This window comes from Triticum urartu, chromosome 2A, assembly GCF_056163025.1.
Source record: "Triticum urartu cultivar PI428250 chromosome 2A, HENAU_Tu73, whole genome shotgun sequence".
NCBI lineage: Eukaryota > Viridiplantae > Streptophyta > Magnoliopsida > Poales > Poaceae > Triticum > Triticum urartu.
This window is the reverse complement of record NC_141874.1, coordinates 12,803,432-12,825,274: the sequence shown is the minus strand read 5'-3', so window position 1 is coordinate 12,825,274 and position 21,843 is coordinate 12,803,432. Positions and strand designations below refer to the sequence as shown.

Below are 21,843 nucleotides of genomic sequence, written 5' to 3'. Positions count from 1 at the left end.
GTAGCCAACATCTAACAAAGTTCTAAATATAAAAGGTTGTCCTATGTAATGAAAATTCAACCACTTTTTAATTTCTTGGTTGTTTCTATGTATGTTTTTAGTAGACTGAGTCTATAGCACTCCCGCCTCTTGTTTTTTTGACAACCAAAGGGAGGGAAACATACCATGGGCGTGCAGTATGCTAGCCCGCCAGAGCCAGTGTGTCTTACCTATATGCTTGTTAAAAAGACAAATGAGCAATAATATATACATTAATATAAAACAAATAATTAAAGCTAATGATTATACCTTTGCATCGTATAGATTGTTGGTTAATAGTGTATGACAAAAGTCATTGGTCCTTATTTTGACCAGTAAGATTGAAAGGCCATTGATGCTCTATTTTCTGCATGGTGCTACTAAAATTTAAGTCCCATATTGCACATAGATTAAGATAACCAATATGACCAATCAATATAACATGCGGACATACAAACATAACCTTGAAATTTGTGAAAATCGTGCTTGAGGTTGAGAAAGCATATACCAAAGCTATTCATACTAATTTGACTCAATCTGATCTTTTGATGTTTTCCGATATTATTGTATAGTGCCACTAAAATCCAACACCATCTCCTCCATGGCATTTTACTAGCACTACACAAAACACTCTTCCAAAAAATGTATTTTCTATAGTGCACCAATAGGTTACAGTAGCAAAAAGGATCTTGGTCGCCCTGTTTGCACAATATTGAAAACAATCATCTATGGAAAAATTATGAAGAAAAACAAAATAACATGTGGGCATCAATGTTAGCCAAGAAAAAACAAGTTTAGGTTGTAGGGTTCAGGGTTTCGTTTTAAATAGAATTTCTGTATCCGCTTAAGTTATTGTGAGAGAAGACCAAGAGTAGTACCTATCCACATCAGATGGGAGGGAATAAGGGAAAAGAGGAAGAATTTTCTAGATATATTCTGTGCTCCTTGTCTATGACTGTTGCACAACACAAACACATGATACATATCAGTAGAAGTTAGTATGTCACAAACTTTCTAGATAGTAATGATGATGAATCAAGGAAATTTGTAATGCCAACTAAAATCATTATGATCCAGTACTCAAGTATCTCCTAAGCAAAGCAAGATGCTGGTGACATAGCAAATTAAGATAGGATCAACACTGAAAAATTAATACACCAATATGCTAGTGATGTAGCATCATGAATCATGAGGAATGTGGGAAATTGATAAATTCACAAAAGTTACATTTAGCATCAAAAAAGATATACAACATAAGCAATATGGCATCCCACATAGCAGAGTAGTCATTTGAACTGATGGAACATCACAAGCAAGGCTACATAGGCCCTCGGCTCAACGACCGTATCACAACACACATGATCGTCCACAACACAATGGCCATCGCTCACAAATCACAAGGAGGCAACGAGGGCAAAGGGCCATACTTACCAAACCAATGCCAGGAAAGAACGCCATCATCGGCTCAGTTAGCGCATTGTGGCGGGGGAAGGAGTTGACGTGCCGAACCGAGTAACCTAAGTGGGTCTAGCACCATGCGGGATGGTATGGGAGAACTGCTAGGGTGCCCGTAAGGGAGTAGCCAGAAATTCGAATTCGCAGTTCCCCAATATGGACTCGTATGAACCACATCAAATCCTTATGATCCGAAAGGATTCCTCTTGAAACATGCTTTTGTTTCGCTTTATATATAAAGCAACATTATAAAATATGCGGTAACTATACAATATGGTGGGGAGGCCGGACGTGGAGTAACTGAGCGCGAGCTCACAGGAGCTCGTTATCTAGGTCGTTGGTTGGAGCTTCTCGATCTGTGCCATAGTTTTGTATGCGCGCATGCGGTCCGCCAGAAAATCGAGCACTGTTGGGAAATACGTACGCGACAGCGTTGGGTGGTGGGCCTTCGCGTGGGGAGAGTCGACGGATCTGACGATAGTTTGGACGACCGTCAGTCTCTGGCGAGGTGGGCCGTGGAACAAAATCGGTGTTCTCCGTCTGATCCGTGGACCAGGACAATCGCTGAGGGCTGCGGGTACGGTGTGGGCCATTTGGAGGAAGCTGAGGACTGCGGCACAGAGGCGATGAGCGCCGGCGGCGAGACAACATGGAGTTCTGATGCAGCCTATCAGCAGGTAAGTCGATCTTTGCTTTTCCGGCGATGCCGCCTCCTTTCTGAGCCCTCTGTTTTAGCTGATCCAGAGGATGGCTTTCTCCCAATTTTCAGATCCAGTCCGCTGGAGGAGGTAGGGAATAGCTTGGTGCCGGCTGCTAGTTGTCATTGTCTTTGGTGTGGGGGATTTGTAGGCGGTACCGCAGGCTGAGGACGACGCGGCACACCAGCGGACAGTAGATAGCGGTGGCGAGCAGAAGGGAGAGCTCGCCGCCGACGTCGGAGCTGTCAACGGGGAAGACGAATCCCCGAGCATCGGGGTGGAACAAGAGGTCAGTGAATAACAACTTTGCCTTCCAACACGTATTGAGTGATTTAGGAATAAAACGAATGAGTGAGTAAATCATGCAGTTAGAGTGAGTGCTAATTGTTCTACTGCATTCACGAAATTTATGTTGTGTGTGCCTGTGTGTGAAGGCTGATTTGTTCTCTGCATTCACAAAATTCAGGCTATGTGCGCCTCTGTTTGCAGGCCGATTGCTGTCATCGTTAAGAAAAAAATATTGATTTATGTACTGGTGTTTGCAGTCTGTTTTGCTCCCTGCATTTAGAATATTCATCCTATACGCGCCTGTGTTTGTAGGTTGATTGCTCTCTGCAATTAGGAAGTTCATGCTATATGAGGCTGTGTTTGCAAGTTGTTTGCTATCTGCAATTAGAAAATTCATGTTGTATGTGCCTGTGTTTGCAGGCTAAGGATTGGTATTGCCTCCCCGAGCAAAACACCGCGCCTAAACCGAGTAAGTATGTTCTAAAAGGCAGTCAGGTGTTTTGCGGAGAACCCAACTGAAAATGTGATGACATTGGTTCTTGGCACTACTTTCACCTCTGTGGCCGAGGCATATGATTTCTACAATTTGTATTCATGGGAAAAGGGGTTTGCCATCCGGTACGACAAGAGCCGGCTACATGTCGAGAGGACAAAGTGCATGCAGGAGATAGTTTGTGGGTGCTCGGTTAGTGACTAATTTGCTTTTGCTGGCTTGTGATCAGTAATTCGATTCAGTTTATGAATTTTTTTGCCGGGTAAGGCTGGGGTTGAGAACACAAGGTCTTGCCGTGGCCCATAACGTTACATTCTGTCTGGCTGCGGGGACAGGAACTTCACTTTTCCATTTGACAGAAGGTTGCAATTATCCAGTTCTTCCTAGACAGAAGAGAAGCTGGGGCGGCGGCGTGCTTGCTTGCGTAGGAGGGCGACGCCATTGAAGACATGGAATTCTTTCGACAGCCGGTTAACAGGTGATGTATCCCTAGACTAGTTCAATTATGTAAGATGGTATAGCTGGAGCTGCAATTTCTTAGAGATTTCCCCCTCCCAACATGCCAGGATTCCAATCCTTGAGGGGATGGATGGCACCGATCAACTGCTGGATATGGGGAAGTACGCCTGCCGGCCCTTGGAGCTCCACTGTTGGCAGCCATGAGTCATAAGCAGTGGAAGTGATGAGTGGGAGGCATAGCTCCTAGATGTGGATGCCGGACCAGTTAAGGGGAAGCGCAACTCTCTGACTATATCTCAGCAATCAATGGGGAAGGTGAATCCAGAGACTCCTGGATGGACAAAAAGGTTAGTTTGTAGCATTATTATCCTCGTCAGATTACAAATTAAGGATTATAGGTACGTGTAATTAGTTAATTAAGTGCTAGGAACATGTCATTGACTTGTAGTTGACATTATAGCTTATTTCATAGTTATAAGTTTGTTGTAGGGTGCTTCATAGGATATGTTCTGTAGTTCCTCAATAATTTATGGAATATACCACACTCGTGATATAAGTAATGTTGAGTAATCAATTTTTAGGACACTGGAAATTTGCAAATGTGATCAACTAAGTCATGTAGGGTGCGGTTTTCCACAACTTGTATTTTTGTGTTAACAGGGTTAGTATTAAATGTTGAGAGGACGAAATGCATGTAGGAAATTATTTGAAGTTGCGTGCTAAGTCTTGATGATGCAAAAACCAGGAAAAAAAGGTGAACTAGTTTGTGAAGGAAATGATTTTAAATTTCTATATTGTTGATATATAGGGGAAGCAGGGTTAGAGAATACACAATCATGCCCTTGTGAATGCCCTGCACTGACCCAGTTGCTTAGGTCAGAGGACAATGGTTTGTAAATATCTAAGCACAAGGAGAAACACAATCCACTACTGGAAACAGGGAATTTGCCATCAGCCAGCTCTTTGCCATCTGCCAGCTGATGGCAAAGAACGTCTTTGCCATCTGCTTATAAAAAACAGATGGCAAAGAACTGACAGACGGCAAAGAACATGGTTGCCATCAACCAATTCTTTGCCATCTGCTAGTGTATGGCAAATAATCTTTGCCATCTGCCAGCAGATGGCAAAGAGGTTGGCAAATCCTATGGCCGTCAAGCATGTAACGGCGTACCAGCCCCACCTCTTTGCCATCTGCCAGCAGACGGCAAAGATTCTTTGCCATCTGCTGGCAGATGGCAAAGAGATGGGGTTATTTTTTTCCAGGTAAAAAAAAACTGTGGGGTTATCCCCTCCCTCTTTCCCCACCCATCCAGGTAAAAAAAGACGTTCGCATCTCATCCACACACCACCACCTACCTCCTCCCTCTCCGCCTCCTGTGCCCCTTCCTCCCACCCCCATCCCCATCCCGCTTCGCCTTCCCCCACCACCCCGACCTCCTCGACCTCTACCTCCCCACCGACCCCTTCTTCGCCCCGCCCCCTATCCCCTCCCCACACGCCTTCCTCCTGCACGACCTCACCGATCGCGTCGCCGCGCTCGAGCTCGCGGCCCGCGCGGCCGCCCCACAACCGGCGCGCCGCAAGTACACCTGCGCGGCCACGGAGCCCGGCGGCCGGAAGGTCAAGTGGACGGCGGAGGAGAAGCCGCGCGGCAGGGGCCGGGCGCTCAAGTGGGAGGCGGAGCTCGCCTCCCCCAACGACGATGGATTCGACCGCAAGTGGAGGTGGGAGGCCAAGTCCTGGGGCGGCGCCGGAGGCAAGACCAAGACCAAGTGGGGCACCGAGATCAAGGGCAAAGGCTCGCTCGAGCCATGGTCTCATGCCTACACCTGGGAAGAGGACTTCACCGCCTCCGACGACGACGACGATGAGCTGGAGGTCGAGGAGCGTAGGCCGGAGAAGCCCAAGAAGATCAAGGCCGCCGCCAAGGACAAGGAGGTTGACAAGAAGAAGAAGAAGAAGAAGCCGGCGAGGACGTGCGTCCAGATCGAGGAGATCCCCGAGGACAACACCGCCGGCTGCGACGCCATCCGCAAGGTACGGTACTCAGCACAAAAGATGAGATTTTTGCGGGGGTTTGGGTTCTGTGGCCCGATCTGAACGAAATGTGTGATTTCTAGTAGAATTTCCAATAGAACCAAGTTACCTCTCGCTGGATTTGAGAGAAAATTTGGAATTTTAGAGGATGCTAGTGTCCACACTCTAGATCTGTGCTTAGTACTGGCTACAGATTGACTGAACTCTGCTCTAAATGATATCAGCTTGAGGATTCTGCTCCCTTGCAATGCACTACTGTCATATGTGTACTGACCGCCTGACATTTGTCTCTCTTTCTGATGATGCAGGCCTTTGCCATGGGGAACGGCAAGGGGAAGGCCAAGGAGCTGTCGCCGCAGGATGCCGCGCTGCTCATCTAGATGAACTACAGGGCGCACCTCGCCCACCGCTCCCAGGTGCTCAGCTGCCTGCGCGATCTCGCCGTCGCCAAGGCCAAGCTCAAGGAGCTCCAGTCCCTCTTCTACAACCTCTCCTACAGGCGCCGCCTCTCGCACGACCACGAGGAGCGCCAGAGGGTCTCCGAGAAGATCATTGTCCTGCTCCTCACTGTCGAAGCGCTCGAGGTGAGCTCCGTCACGGCCTGTTTACGATTGCCGATTGCTGATTGCTGATTGCCATTGCTGTGCTGTGGATTTGAAATTCAGTTACTGCATACATTGGTTAACACTACTAGTCGTCAAACCCGTGCGATGCACGGGCTAGTCTTTCTACTATATTTTACCATAAGAATTGGATTTTTTGGGCATTTAATCCATATATAGCAATAAGTGATGTCCTAACCAACAGATCCTAAGAATGAACCTTTTCTAAATTATGATTTTCTAGTGCAACGTGTACGCTACTGACCAACAGGTCAAATGGAAAGCACTTTATTCTCTGCATCATATACTCACGCCGGTGTAAAGAGCCAAAGGGTTCATAGTTCACATATATAGACTATGTAGAGGAATCATCTTCCTCAACAAATTCTTTGAGAGTTTGACCTATGTCTCTCTCACCGTAAGAATATCAAAAAATAATCTTTTAGAGCACATGCCTCGGGGAAAGTGAAAAATGAATACTGAAACTGGTTTGTCACATGCATTATATTTGGTTTAATTTAAAAGTATACAATTCAGATCAATCTGGATATTTTCTGCATGCATTACGTAGTACAGGGCCAGGTAGTAAGCATTCCGATCAACAAAAAATGTCGTAAGATAGATAATTTGAACGTACAGACCTTACACAAATAGTAGGTATGAAAGAAAAGAGAGAGACAACATAGTGGTAGAACATGGATAGAGCAGATTTGGAGAAGTGCGATGATCATCTCGTATTACCTTTCCTCCTATAGTCCCCTTCAGAACGAAAATAATTACAGTATATGTGCTAAGTTAATCCATAAAAAAGGTAAAACAAAAAGAACTATACAAAAGCCAGATTCAGGTATTGCTTTCGAAAAATCTTTAAGCAATGCAACTTACAAAAACAACCATATATTTATCATTGATATTGTTAGTAAAAATTTATCATATATTTCAAAGTTCTCATAGCATCACTGCAAGATGTGAAACCATTTGCAGACATCTTATTATTTATCAAAAGCACGGTTTCTTTTTTTGCAGGAATTCTATGCTATTTAGTTTCATAACGTTTTGTAATATGAAACTGCCAAAATAAAACTTAGGCGCCACAAATTGGGAAAAGCTCAATATTTTTATTTACAATATATTGTTGCTTATTAACCTCAATTAGCCAAAATAGGTACCAGTGAAACACATCCTTATTAAATAGGCATATGATGTGTAATTTCATAAGCTTCTCTAAATATGAAACCGCCGAAATAGGATAACCAAGAAAAACTCGTATAGCTCAGAAAGAATGGGCTGCTAATTGCACACCTCGCCCGTCTCATATTCACATATATATGGACTACACAGATACATCATTAATGATATTACAATCAGGTTACAAAAGAACTACTATGTACAGAAGATATCCTACCATCTATATGAGGCTTGGCGTGGACGTCAAGATGAGTGGCAGCTGATGCGGAATTATTAGAAGAGCAGTCGATGCAGCTGGTCATACTCTCACTCAGTATTTCTATGTATCAATATTATGTTGCTAATTATCCCCAATCTGCAGTCAATAGGTATCAGATGAACACTTGCTTATTTATAGAGCTGTAGGTAGGAATCGGTTAAGAGCAGTCGATGCAGCTGGTCATGCTCTATTTAACCTGTAGTTGTTAGAAAAAAATAGTTGTTGTCACATGTGATTCACATAAAGTTACTGGACATATTTTGTCGGTGCAAAAAATTGAATTTGGAGTAGCTTGACCAACTCGATGTTGACAACTGAAAGGATGCTCCTTCTTGTGATGTTGCTTGCCTAGACACCAGGTTTAATTTATAAGCTCACCAGATCTGACCTGATGATCTCGATTATATATCCATATGTTGTAGGTGAAAATATTCGGGATTTAATCCTTGGAAAGCAGAACACTATCACATGATAGTATAGAAAACAAATTGAACCCGATCCAAAGTGATGGTAGATTCAAGGGAAGAAAGAAATTCAGAACAAAAGATTATGAGAAAACGAACCTCATCTAGATGAGAAAACAAACCTTAACAAAACAATTGTGATGCAATACACTCCTTGAGCACATCGGATCGACGCCCGAACTTGCTTGCACAATTTGAGAGCAACATGAATTGTTCCTGGGGCTAAGGAGACCATGGAGATTACATGGCCCGTTGTTGTTTCAGGTTGTTTTCTTAAAGGAGAGAGAAAGAGACGTGGAGAAGGTAGATACTTTTGGGGTGTCCTTGGCTTGTACGTGAAAGGACTGTGACCCTTATCTCTGTCGGCTTCTTCTCCTTTTAAATGCTTTTGTATATCCTTTCATGTTTTTTCTAACTTATCTTCACGGTTGTTGATAGGGAGTATCTCACTCGGCTTCTATTTCTTCTACAGCCGTGAAAACTGCGAGTCTTCTAAAAAAAGATAGTTTGTTATTTGTGGGCCGTTCAAGAAGTTTTTTCTGGCTGATTTTTTCTTGGTCAAGATTTCAGCCAAGGATTACATGGATTAGATAGAACGGCTCTTATTTTCTGATTAATATGTAATTTGTTGGGAGTCTATATATAATTAGTATCGCTATAGATAGATACATATAGATAGATAGATAGATAGATAGATGTATACAAAATTACAAATAAAATACAGTATATTATGTTCTCTTTATCATAGTCATATCAAGTATACTGAATAGTGTACATTAAATCTTGATTATATAGCAATATATGTTTCATACTGTCACAGTAATTACAGAAACTATACTCCCCAAAATCAATCCATTGATTGCCATGAGCTTCATAGTATTTCAACCTTATCAGATCAAACTAACACATGGTGTGATATAGAAAATACTTCTAGATCTGACATAAATAGCTGAGTGGCTGAGTGAGTAGCTTACCTGAAGCTGGAGAGACTGATCCCAGTAGCGCACACTCCAAAAGTTGATGCTGGTGACTGCATGCATCTTCTGCCCTTTGTAGCAGCCATTTATCTATAGATGCTGCTAAAATCACATCCCTGGTAATGCTCCTTTCCTCAACTCCACCATAATGTACGGATGGTTATGAATACAGTGGTGCAGACCTCTCTGCATCTAAACTTGAGCACACCTTTTGCACGAAACGTTTTCTAAAATACTCCCCACCATTGACATCAGAATCCATAACGTGTTGGTTCATGATCATCTCCACGTGCCTGCCTCTGCTCAGTCTAGGAGATTCAGAAACAAAGAGCACATGAGAGCATGCTCAACTTCCAATTCCTTTTTTATGTGAACATAATGACCTATACAGTGGTAGTTCGATCAGTGAGAAACTAATAGATGACATGCTCCTTTGCATCAAGTGTTCACCAGTTCATTAATAATGGGACCAATTTATTCTGCTGTCCAAAGATGTAAAAAACTGTAACCGGATATATGATATATGGCATCCAAGATTGCAGGTGAGTATATTCGAGAATTAATCCTTGGAGTGAACAACACAATGATAGGACATGATAGAAAACAAATTGAACTCGGACATCATAATAATCTTCACATTTTAGTTGCATCATAATAATCTTCTTCTAGTCTTCTTCTTCTAACTTTCTTCTTTCCCATTTTACAGATTTGCTTAAGATCACGGAAGCTTGGGTTGATGGAGTGCTTGTATTTAGTTTTTGTTTTGACCTTGTGAAACTTGCTACCTATGGATGAAACTATGTATATGTACGGATGAAACTTGCTACTATTGGTAACATGTATTGGATATATGTGTTCATGACTATTGGTAATATGTGTTGAATATGCTATATTGGTCATATAAATATATTTGTGTTTGATTTTCTATGAAAATGAATTGATATAAGAAAAAACAAAATTAAATGGGGCAATATAGTCACTTTGCCATCAGCTGGCAGATGGCAAAGAGGCCACGTGTCATCTACATGTAAAATTTGGGCTGGCCTATTTGGGCTCTTTGCCATCTGCCAGCAGATGGCAGAGCTCTTTGCCATGTGCTGGCAGACGGCAAAGCATGCAGCCTTTGCCATCTGCTGGCACACGGCAAAGAGCCTGCATCCTTTGCCATCTGCTGGCAGACGGCAAAGAGCCTGCAACCTTTGCCATTTGCTGGCAGACGGCAAAGAGCCTGCAGCCTTTGCCATCTGCTGGCTGACGGCAAAGTATGCCGTTAGCCTTCTAACGGGGCTAACCCCGTTAAGAGGCTTTGCCATCAGCCAGCAGACGGCAAAGAAGCCTTTGCCGGCAGGGTTTCAGACAAACTGTTTGCCATCTGCTGACAGATGGCAAAGCCTTTGCCATCCGCCGACCATGCCTTTGCCATCTGCCATGGCAGATGGCAAAGTGCCAGATTCCAGTAGTGATCATTCACTCTCTCCAAATTGGCGGGTAACCGTTCACTGGCCGTCCCACAAACACATAGATGTTTACAACATAATTAGGAGATTTTTTGGTTAAATAAAAAAGTCCCCTTCACTAAGTGATCACTGAGAACATTGTGCAGGAACTTGGGTTGTGAACAAGCGGATGATGATGTGAGGAAAACGATTGAATTATTTAAGGAGTTGGGTGCCAACAATCCGCGGTTCACATATCAAGTTCAAGCAGATTTGGAGGGCCGAATAAAATGTCTGATGTGGACGAATGGTAGCAGCCATTTGCGACTACAGGTGTCTGAGTGGTTTACAGGCGAGATGAACCCTAGAGCTCTTAGCTGGACACAACAGTATGTGCATTCAGTGCTACAAATTCCGAAAAAGTGGGTCAAGCCTGAAGTGATGGGTGTATATGCATATTTTTATTTTTGTGAGGGTGCTCAAATAAATTAATCATGGCAGTGATGAAGAGCATTTTAACAAGCAATGTATCTCGATAATTAGCAGTTATTTTGGACAGTAATTTTTCATTGGCATATGTAGACGGTGCTGGTACATTTTGACAATTATTTGACATCTTTAAAAGTGGATGATTTCTGTAGAAGCCTGAAGATTGGTGTTCGTAGCAAACTGGTACTGCAAAGTCAATGTGTACTTCTGATAACTGAAACAATATTTTATCTAGGTGATGGCACAGCTAGGTGGCAGTCTGATTACCTATTGTGCCTTCACATTGAGCTGTGATATGCACATGCATATCAAAAGTTTTGACTTGACTATCATGTGTTCGACGAAAGCATCTGCTGATTTAAACATTTCTAGAATGCATGCAGGGTAACGATTGATGTGGCTGCGTAAAGGAGGACACCTTGTCCTAATCGCCCAAGTTCGTTGGAGAAAGCAATTCGTGGGTTCGCTGAGAATCCAGGAGAGAATGTGATTGTACTGAAACTGGGTATAAGATTTGATCTCTAGGTGAAGCATACAACTTCTACAACTTGTACTCCTGTGGGAAGGGGTTCGGTATCACATATTGGAAAAGCAGACTAAATGTTTAGAGGACAAAATGCAGGCCGGAAATCATTTGCAGCTGTGCGGTGAGTACTTCATTTTGGAATTCTCCATGTTGCACTGCTGGTTTGTTGTGATGTCAATGGCCAAATCTAAAGTTCTGAATGTTGTTTGTGCTATGCAGGGAAGGCTGGCGTTGAGAACAGTCGATCATGCCATTGTGAGTGTTGGGCTCTTATACGATTGTTGCGATCGGAAGGCAATGGTTGGTGCATATCAGAGCATCGGGAGCAACACATCCAATTTTTGTCTCCTAATTGCGGAGAGACAATACACACAAACACATCGACGTTTACAACCGAGACTTGGTGAAGCAGCTACGGCAAAATAACGTCAATCTAGCCAAGGTATACAACATCATAGAGAGTTTTTTCACCAAGCGAGCTCTCCATAATTTGTGTGTGAAAATAAACCATGAGCAGGCATAGGACGATGTGAGCAAAACTATGTAGGTTTTCACTGAACTGGGTGCAAAGGATCGACATTTCACGTATCTTGTGCAGGCTGATAAGGAAAGGGTGAATCAGTAAAATTTGGGTGAATGGGAGCAGTAGATTGCAGTAAAATTTTGAGGATAACACAAAAAATTCAAAAATTTAACACCAAGGGCAGGAGGTTCGCCCAAGCTGTGTAGTGTATAAGCAGGGGGTGAGGGGTAGTTGAGGGGCAGACTCTGGTTTCAGTCATCCACGTGAAGCTGTAGTTGGAATAAGATCAAGTTTCAGTGGGAGGTGAAATAGTGTGAATGGCTCTGACCGACTTATCTAGCGCCTCCTCTGTGGCTACGGGTTTCAAAATATACTGAACTGATTATAGATGATTCTGATTAACAGCGGTAAGTTCAGAGCATTAGCTCAGTTCCTGTGTATTGTATTGATATTTTGTAACCTGAAATTGACGTGACGGTGTTGGAAGCGGATGTGTCAGAATCATCCGTGAATCAGCGTGGCAGTCAGTGCAGTTTCAGGTGTCTCCGATGGGTCATTGCAGGTACTATGCCTGGCTTTAGGTGCAACTGTGTATAATGTACAATAATATATTATCATGTAATAATGGCCATGTGTGAACGGACGTCTTTGGAACAGAATCTTAGCTGTAACAGCCCACATCGTGAGCGAAAATCGGGCCGGCCTATCTGAGCTAACAGCGTCTGACTTTAATAGTTGTCGGAGTGGGCCAGATGTGGACCACCGGCTCTTAAAAAAAGTCGCTATACAAAAGTTATATCTGGGCCTGTACATGTCGGGTTGGCAATCATGAAGGGGCTGAACGGGAGCGATAACGAGAGCATATGTGCGCGAGCTCAGAAGAGGACTTTCAGGGGAGGCCCCTCACAACTCCTACCTCGGGTTCTAAGAGTGCTAACCTCAGCTTGTCCGCTAGCTAGCTGTGCATATCAGTAGTCACAGTCATGTCCTTCAGACGAGTCATGATTGAGATTGCCGCCGGACAGTGAAGATATAAGTCAAGGCAACGACTATTGTACGTGAATGGAGTGCAATCGCTGTGAGTTGAATAGTCGCCGAGAGGACGCGTGTACGTACGTGCGAGGTTGTCACGTCCACATAATAATGGAACTAATGGAAAGGGCCGAGTTAATTGTGTATCATGTGCTAGCTAGCTGTGGCTCTCGTCGCCTGTGTGCAAGAGAACGAGTAAACGACGATCCATGCAAGGCTAGCCGACAACGGAACGTTCGTTGTTTGTCTCACACGGATCCATGCATGTGAGCCTCAAGTCTAGCACGAACCACTTGTTTATCACATTCGCTAAATATCAAGCAACTGAAATTTTTATGTTGGTTCAGCCGATTATATTTTACCGCATATAGGAGAGGCAGCGCCCAAGGCCGAGAGGCGGACGCCGAACATGTCATCTTAACCAGGCCTAGTCACGTCGGCGATGATGCATCTAGCCGTGGTGTCACGTGTGGAGGCAAATCGGATGTTTGACGGGTTCGAGTGCGGGGTTGCGAGGAGGTTGTGGGTGGCAGCATTGTGAGGGGTATAGGGGTGCCTCTGTGTCTTGCTTATAGTGAGACGTAGGGAAGTCTTGTGTGTGGGGAGCGCCAGATGGGCCGGTCCGGGCATGCTGGAGGGCACGGCCTCATTTCTTTGTTTTTTCCATTTTTTTTGTTTCATTTTTTCTTTCTTTTTTACTTTTGTATATACTTTTGAATATTATAAATAAATATAATACAAAAATGCATAAAGCATTTGAAAACAAATTTTAATCAAGCATTTTAAAAAGGTTAACTCTATATAGAGAAATGTTTATCATGTATAAGAAAAATGTATACAGAAAATATTAAACGTGTGTGAAAAAGTTGATCACATATTTAAAAATACGTACCAAGCATTTAAAATACATTAAGCAAGTATTTGAATAATGTTAATCAAGCATTTGAAAAATGTCAAATTTGTATAGAAACAATGTTGACCATGTATTAAAAAAAGTTAATTTTGTGTTGTATTAAAAAAATGCTAAACTAGTATTTGAAATGTTAATCAAGCATTTGAAAATGTTAAATTTATATAAAAAATGTTGATCATGTACTGAAAATATATTAATCTTGCATTTGATAAAATGTTAATCAAGAATTTGAAGAATGTTAAATGTGTATAAAAAATGTTGAGCATGTATTAAAAAATGTTAATTCTGTCTTTGAAAAATGCAGCCAAGCATTTCAAAATGTTTTAAATGTGTATATAATTTTTTAACCATGTATTAAAAAAATGTAAACCTTGTATGTGAAGAATGTTATTAAGAAATTGAAATTTTTTTTTAATATGTATAGAAACAAATGTTGACCATGTATTCAAAAAATGTTCAACTTGTATTTGAAAAATATTAAATGTGTATTACAAAAATGTTTCTAACGTATACGAAAAATGTAGAATGAAAATCAAAAGAAAAAAGAAAAGTAAAAAAACCATGAAAGACGAAAAGAACAAAAGAAACCAAAGAAAAAATAAACAAAAAAGAAAGAATGGAAAAACATGAAAACCAAGAAATAGAAAAAAAACTAGAAAACAAGGAAAATCAGAAAGAAAGAAAATTGATAAAAAACATGAAAGAAACAAACAAAAGAAAAGAAAAACAAAAATGATATATAATGATAAAAAATAATAGCTCGACGAAATAATTAAACCAAACAAAAAACAAAATAAAATGAAAAATAGAATTTGTTTTGGAGAAAACCTATAGCGACCGAACCTGCAGCGCGCGAGCGGCAGCAGCGAACCTACACCGATGGGCCAGCCCATAGGCAAGCACCTTCGGCGAGAGGAGCTTCCACGCTCGCTATTGTCTCACAATAAGCGAGACATAGCTCTCGCGGCAGTATAGAGGGATGGTTGCAGGAGACAACTCAGGCAAGGTAGGGCCGCTAGGCTTGCGGGGTGCCACCGCTGATTACAAGAGTAGGCTATTGGACCAGTGGGATGAGGGAGGGAGGAAGAATTGTTCACGTTGGCAATTTGAAGAGGAACAAATAATTCTTCAGGAAGTTGAAGATGGAGCACACCGGTCTGTTGGATTTTAGTTCCAACCATGTTTTTTTATGCGGTCCCTTTATGTATTTTCCACCGTTATTTCAATTCCACCATGGTTTGGTAAAATGAGTATTAGCAGGTTCTCAGTGGTTTATATGGAATTTTGCTAGAAAAACAGAAATTCTGATTTTAGCCATGGCAAACATACGCTTTTCATAATAATTCATATTGGCGCAAGGATGGCAAAATTAATTTGCAAAAACGGATGTATTCTAGCGAAAAATGAAATCCGGAGGACTTGTCATGATCATCAACTAAACTTGTCATCCTCAACGAACACAAATTTCCATGAAAAACGTTAAATTTTTTTCGTGCCTAAAAATCTAAAGTTCGTTGGATATCTGGGTAAAAAAAATAGCCTCCACAAGAAATGTTGGTACAGATACTCTCATCAAAAATATCTGGCTGAAAAGAAATAGCACTGGCGGCAATTCGGTATGCGTCAGGTTCCACGATTTTCATGCGGGCTGAGTCAGCTATGCTGCTGGGTGCCTAGGTAGCTCACCTATAAATTGGCACGTATTCTGGCTACTCTCAAACAGCAAGCAGCAGTAAGTTTATTGGCTACTACAGCTTAGAAGTACTAACCTCGTTGCCAAGCTCTCAAACTAGTGCGCACCATGGCGTGGCAATTGCAGCAAACAATGGCCACGATGACTATATGCTTTCGGACGTCCTCGCCGGTAACGGTGCGCTGTGCTGCGGCGGCTCGGTGGTCTGCCAACTACGCTCCCAGCTCCTGGGATTACGACTCCCTCCTCCACCTCTCGCCCAACAATGGCGGACAGGCAGATCAAGTACATTTATCAGCTGAACATATCGTATTTTCAACCGGCAAGTAGTACATAAACTAGATGAATTACTCATGGAGATTATTCCGTGCATGCATGGATGATGTCACAGGTCGATAAGTTGAAGGCCGGCGTGAGGGAGCGGCTGGTAGCGGCGACCGAGGCGACCATCAAGCTGCGAAGCTCGGGCTTGTCGACACGGTGCAACGGCTCGGCATCGCCTACCATTTCGAGGAGGAGATCGCCGGTATCCTTAGCTCCGTCCACCGCGAGCCTCATCGGTGCAGTTTGGACGGCGATGCCAGTGATGTTGCTTCTGCGTCCTTGAGGTTTAGGTTGCTTAGGGACGGCGGTTTCCCAGTCTTCTTCCCTCCAGGTACAGTACCTAGTTAAATACTCCCTCCGTAAAGAAATATAAGAGCGATCATTAAAGTAGTGATCTAAACGGTCTTATATTTCTTTATAGAGGGAGTAGTATGAAATATGAAAAACAAACATTTGGAGGGTGTAAGAAAAACCAAAAACTACAGCCAAAATTTTGAAAATTAGACATGTCTGCACCAAATGCATGGTCCAGATTCAATCACAGTTGAAACTTTGACCTGTGTGCATGGCAGGGTTTTGTATACTCAACTGACATTGTTTCATCATAACAATATATATAGAATGTCTGGCGGATCTCAAGCGTGGATCAGATGATGTCAAAGGGCTCCTCTCACTCTATGAGGCTTCATACCTTGCGTTCGGTGGTGAGGAAATATTGGACGAGGCAAGAGCATTTTCCAAGAAATCTCTCAAAAAGCTTTTGCCATCCATGGATCACCACTTACGGCGCAGTGTAGTTCGTTCTTTGGACCTTCCATTACACCGGAGGTCTCCTAGACTAGAAGCAAGATGGTTCATAGACCACTATGCTAGAGACGAGAGCAATTCCGACCCGTTGCTCGTTAGATTTGCAATGACGGACTTCAACAATGTGCAAAGTCTGCATCAGGAAGAACTTGGGAGACTGGCGAGGTAATTGAGCGTGAAGAATCGTACATTTAAATAAGCCAGCTAATTAATGCACATAGTTGATGGGTTTTTAAGATATGAAAGTTGACCTAATTAATTGTAGGTGGTGGAAGGGGACCGGCCTTGGTGAAAAATTGGGGTTCGCCAAGGATCGTCTCATAGAGTGCTTCCATTGCGCAAATGGAATTGTGTGGGGGCCAAATGATGGAGCATGTCGGGAAGTGCTTGCTAAAGTCGCCAATCTTATAGTTCACTTAGATGATGTATATGATGTGTATGGAACTCTAGATGAACTTGTTCTCTTCACAGACGCCATTGGAAGGTAACTATATGCAGCGGTGCACTTTTAATAATTCAAGTAATATTCGTTTCCTAGAGTTGCATGTGTAATATATATACCCCCTCCGTCCCTGAATAAGTATACATCTACCTTTTGTTCTAAGTAAAAGTTTTAAAATTTTGACCAACTTTATAGAAAATAGTAGTGACATATATAACATCAAATTGATATGTTATCAACGTACATTTCAAAACGAATCTAGTGATACTAATTTGATGCCATAAATGCTTTTACTTTTTTCTAGAAAGGTGGTCAAAGTTTTAAAACTTTGACTTAAGACAAAAGCCGGTATCCTCAGCTCCGTCCACCGCAAGCCTCACCGGTGCAGCGGGGATGATTGTGATGTTGCTTCCACGGCATTGAGGTTCAGGTTGCTCAGGGACAGTGGTTTCCCAGTCTACTTCCCTCCAGGTACCTCCTTAAATATGAAATAAGAAAAGCAGACTCTTAGACGATGTAAGAAAGGAACCTAAAACTATGGCCAAAATTTTGGATATTAAACTAAATGCATGGTCCACTCCAATCCAGATTCAATCACAGTTGAGACTTTGAATTGTGTGTATAGCACGGTTTTGCATACTTAACTGACACGTTTCATTGTAACAATACATAAAGAATCTCTGGAAGATCTCAAGCGCGGATCAGATGATGTCAAGGGGCTCCTCTCACTCTATGAGGCTTCATACCTTGCGTTTGAAAGCGGGGAAGCATTGGACGAAGCGAGAGCATTTTGTAAGGAAGCTCTCCGAAAGCACTTGCCATCCCTAGATCACCACTTACGCCGCAGTGTGGTCCGTGCTTTGGACCTTCCATTGCACCGGAGGTCTCCTAGACTAGAAGCAAGATGGTTCATAGATCACTATGCTAGAGATGAGAGCAATTCCGGCCCATTGCTCGTTAGATTTGCCACGACGGACTTCAACAATGTGCAAAGTGTGCATCAGGAAGAACTTGCGAGTCTAGCAAGGTAATTGAGCATGAAGAAACATACATTTAAATTAGCCTGCTAATTAATTCACATAGTTGATGGGTTTTAAGATATGAAAATTGACCTAGTTAACTCTAGGTGGTGGAAGGGGACTGCCCTTAGTGAAAAATTGGGGTTCGCCAGGGATCGTCTCATGGAGTGCTTCCGTTACACAAATGGAATTGTGTGGGAGCCAAACAATGGAGCGTGCCGAGAAGTGCTTGCTAAAGTCGCCAATCTAATAGTTCACTTAGATGATGTTTATGATGTGTATGGAACTCTAGATGAACTTGTTCTCTTCACCGACGCCATTGGAAGGTAACTACATGCAACGGTGCACTTCTCATAATTCAAGTAATATTCTTGTCCTAGAGTAGCATGTAACATATATAGGGCAAGTTAGTTTCACATTTAGTGAAGCTTTTCCATTATCTAAAATTAATACAAATAAATTCAGGTGGGAAGAAAGTCCTGGTGAAAGACTCCCCGAATACATGCAAGCACTCTATTCCGTGATGTACAACACATCCGCTGAGGTGGCTGAAAATATGTTGGAACAACATGGTTGCGACGCCCGTCATGTTCTTCAGAAAGCGGTAAGTTCATATACACAATTTACTTACTCATATGATATAAATTGTTTTCACAAGGAACCGTAATAAATTCCACTCCATGCTTTTGCAGTGGCGAGACATGGCGGATTCTTTCCTGGTGGAGGCAAAGTGGCACCATGGAAACCACAGACCAACACTGCATGAGTATCTGGACAATGGATCAATTTCAGCCTCTGCTCCACTGTTGCTGCAACATGCGTTTCCCCTGCTACGTGTGGATGAAAAGATCATCCCAATGTCTCTTGCTAAAGTTGGAAGCTACCCTAAATTAGTTCAGTCAGCGTCGTTAGTTCTTCGCCTCTGCAATGACTCTGCAACCCACTCTATAAGGAAAATTTATCCGGGTTGTTTTGCCCTTTACTGTTTCAATCTCCAAAGTTGAATCTTTGTGAGAGGTGTCTTATGTTGTGAAAATATGTATAACAGGCCGAGCTGGAGCGAGGGGATGCACCATCATCAATAGCTATTCACATGTCGGAGAACAGCTCCAGTGAGCAAGAGTCCCGTGAAGCCATGGAAGACCTTACTATGGAAGCCTGGAAGTCGATTAACGAAGATGCATTCAAACACTGCCAATTTTCTAGATCTTTTGCCAAGACTTGCGTGAATTTTGCTCGAATCTCACATCGTGTTTACCAAGGCGGGGATGGTTTTGGTGCGCCGGATGGTCGGAAGAAAAAGCAAATTAGGGAGTTGTTCTTGGACTCTTTCATGATTGAGGAACATTAAATGGTGGGAGACACATATCTTAGAAAGATGTTATATAGGCTTAATATCTGTAGGTATTGATTGTAGGTATTGATTCTGATTCTGTGTGGTACTACTAAAACTCTATTACCAACACTAGCTGGTTGAATTTTTTTTTGAGGTGAAACTAGCTGGTTGATTAACTAGCACCATTGGGTGATCTTGATTTACAATGCTTAGGGTTGTTCGGCAGCTCCCCGACTCCTGGAAATCCTGAAATCCAGCTTCTCTTTTCATATGCCAGCTTCCCTAGTGAAAGCTAGCGATCAGAAAACCGTTCGGTATGCCAGCTCCAGTTTTCCTCTGGCAATGCATGGGATGACAGCCTTTTTCAGGAGCTCCTAGTCAGCGCCTTCAACACCAACTAGGAGTTCTGGCGCCCACGCTGCCACGCTAAGACTCGAACCGGCGATCTCTTTCTTCTTTCCTTTTTTGTTTTTCCATTTTCCATTTTTCCTTTTCTGTTTTTTCTTTTTTATTCTGCCCTATATGATGTTTTTTTATCCCATGAACTCTTTTTAAAATCTATGAACTTTTTTATTTTTGATGAAATTTGACAAAGTTCACATATTTGAAAAAAGTTCACAAAATTGAAAAAGAAATTCATTGGATCTGAAAAAAGTTCATGGGATTCGAAAAAAAGTTATTCACATTTGAAAAAAGTTCATCGATTTTGAAAAAAAAGTCCACCAAACTTGAAAAAAGTTCATCGAATTTGATAAAAAGTTCATCGAATTTGAAAAAAAGTTCATCAAATTAGAAAAAGTTCATCGAATTTGAAAAGAGTTCATCAAATTAGGAAATACTTCGTCCAATTTGAAAAAAGTTAAATTTGGAAAAAGTTCATTGATTTTTTTATCAAAACACAAGAAAGCAAAATCATTGATTTAAAAAACGAACAAAAAGAAAAGAAAAATAGAAAACCGCCCCGGAATGACCACGAACCGGGAAAAAACCCCGGCTTAGGAAGCTTCCCAAAACCAGAGGATTCCCGCGAATGAGGAGACCAAGTAGCGTACAAACAATCTGAAAGTCACTTGTGGTTCGATGGCGTGGTGGTTACGTGCTTGGAGATGAATTAACCGATCGTGTGTTCGTCTCCGGCTGCACATCTTTTTTTTGAACGTTTTTACAAAAATAAGCAGATATATATGGGCCAGCCCAGCTCACTGGTTCGGTGGGGTCTCGAGGCACATCTTTTTTTTGAACGTTTTTACAAAAATAAGCAGATATATATGGGCCAGCCCAGCTCACTGGTTCGGTGGGGTCTCGAGGTTCGGTGTGGCTGCCATTGATCTCACTGGTGTAGAGGCGAACTTGGCAGGAGTCCCTTCTGTAACACCAAACCTGAGTGCAGCATCCTTGCTACTTTTCTCTTGCACTTGGGACTCATGATCTATGCCACCAAAAGTAGAACTGAGCATCACCTTCCTGCCCAGTGGAGATGGAGCAGTAGACTCAGCCTTTGGCGGCAGACCGGTTGTGCTGGCAGTTGCAGGGCCGGTTGAAGATCTCTGTGAGAACCTTCTCTTGAAAGACAGGGACGTGTGCGACAGTGCAACAGCCGGCTTCAGTAACAACTTCAGTAACAACTCTTGGTGTGCTCTGAACCACACTTGATTTTGTTTGAGTAAATGGATGCGGCAGCTCATGCTTCGGGATGTCATCTCCCTGAAAGATAAATTACAGAGAGAACATGAATACTTCAGATCAACTAAGCATACACCAACTAGTACATTTTGTTAGAATAAGTTCGAGGCATATCGTCGATCATCCGAGGACCAAGCAATCACACGAGTACGGCACCGAGATTTGTTAACGAGGTTCACCGATATGGTTACATCCCTGGGGCCTGACTATGGGCGCTCCTCCCCATGTCACCGCTACAATACCGCACCCGGTCGCCCTGGACATCGGCACATGCCGCCGGCTTCCCCTGCGTTCCGGTGCTATTATGTTGGCATAGGTTACATCGTGTGTCTACCCCCGATATATATGAGAGGCCTAGGATACAAGTGTCCTACTTGGACATGACTCCATATCCCATCTAAACACAATACAACTACAAGTCCAACTATAACCTACCTTGTACACAATATTCGACACAACTCCAACAAACTCCACCTTGGCGAATATTCTCCACCACCTTGAATTCGTCAATGCGTCAAACTTCCATGTACATTGGACTTGAGCTTATCCCATGAGTATCGCTGCTACTCCAAAGACTCCACATGACTCCACCTGCAACTTGTAGTCCCTCCTTTTCTTGACCACAATCAACACTTGAGCAAAATTAAGTTCCTTGTTACTCTAGTCTGTGCTCCCAACTTCC

The 21,843-nt window shown here is 42.6% G+C and overlaps 2 pseudogenes across 1 annotated transcript; both read left to right on the top strand.

The window, feature by feature from the left end:
* The first annotated feature begins 1,854 nt into the window (after positions 1-1,854).
* LOC125534734 (uncharacterized) lies at positions 1,855-9,820 on the top strand (annotated as a pseudogene).
* Positions 9,821-15,599: 5,779 nt separating this feature from the next.
* On the top strand, positions 15,600-19,605 carry LOC125540636 (alpha-terpineol synthase, chloroplastic-like; annotated as a pseudogene). The gene is made up of 7 exons (XR_015615531.1): positions 15,600-15,835; positions 15,942-16,205; positions 16,495-16,846; positions 16,947-17,165; positions 18,608-18,746; positions 18,835-19,088; positions 19,190-19,605. The product of XR_015615531.1 is annotated as an alpha-terpineol synthase, chloroplastic-like (transcript).
* The last annotated feature ends 2,238 nt before the right edge of the window (positions 19,606-21,843 follow it).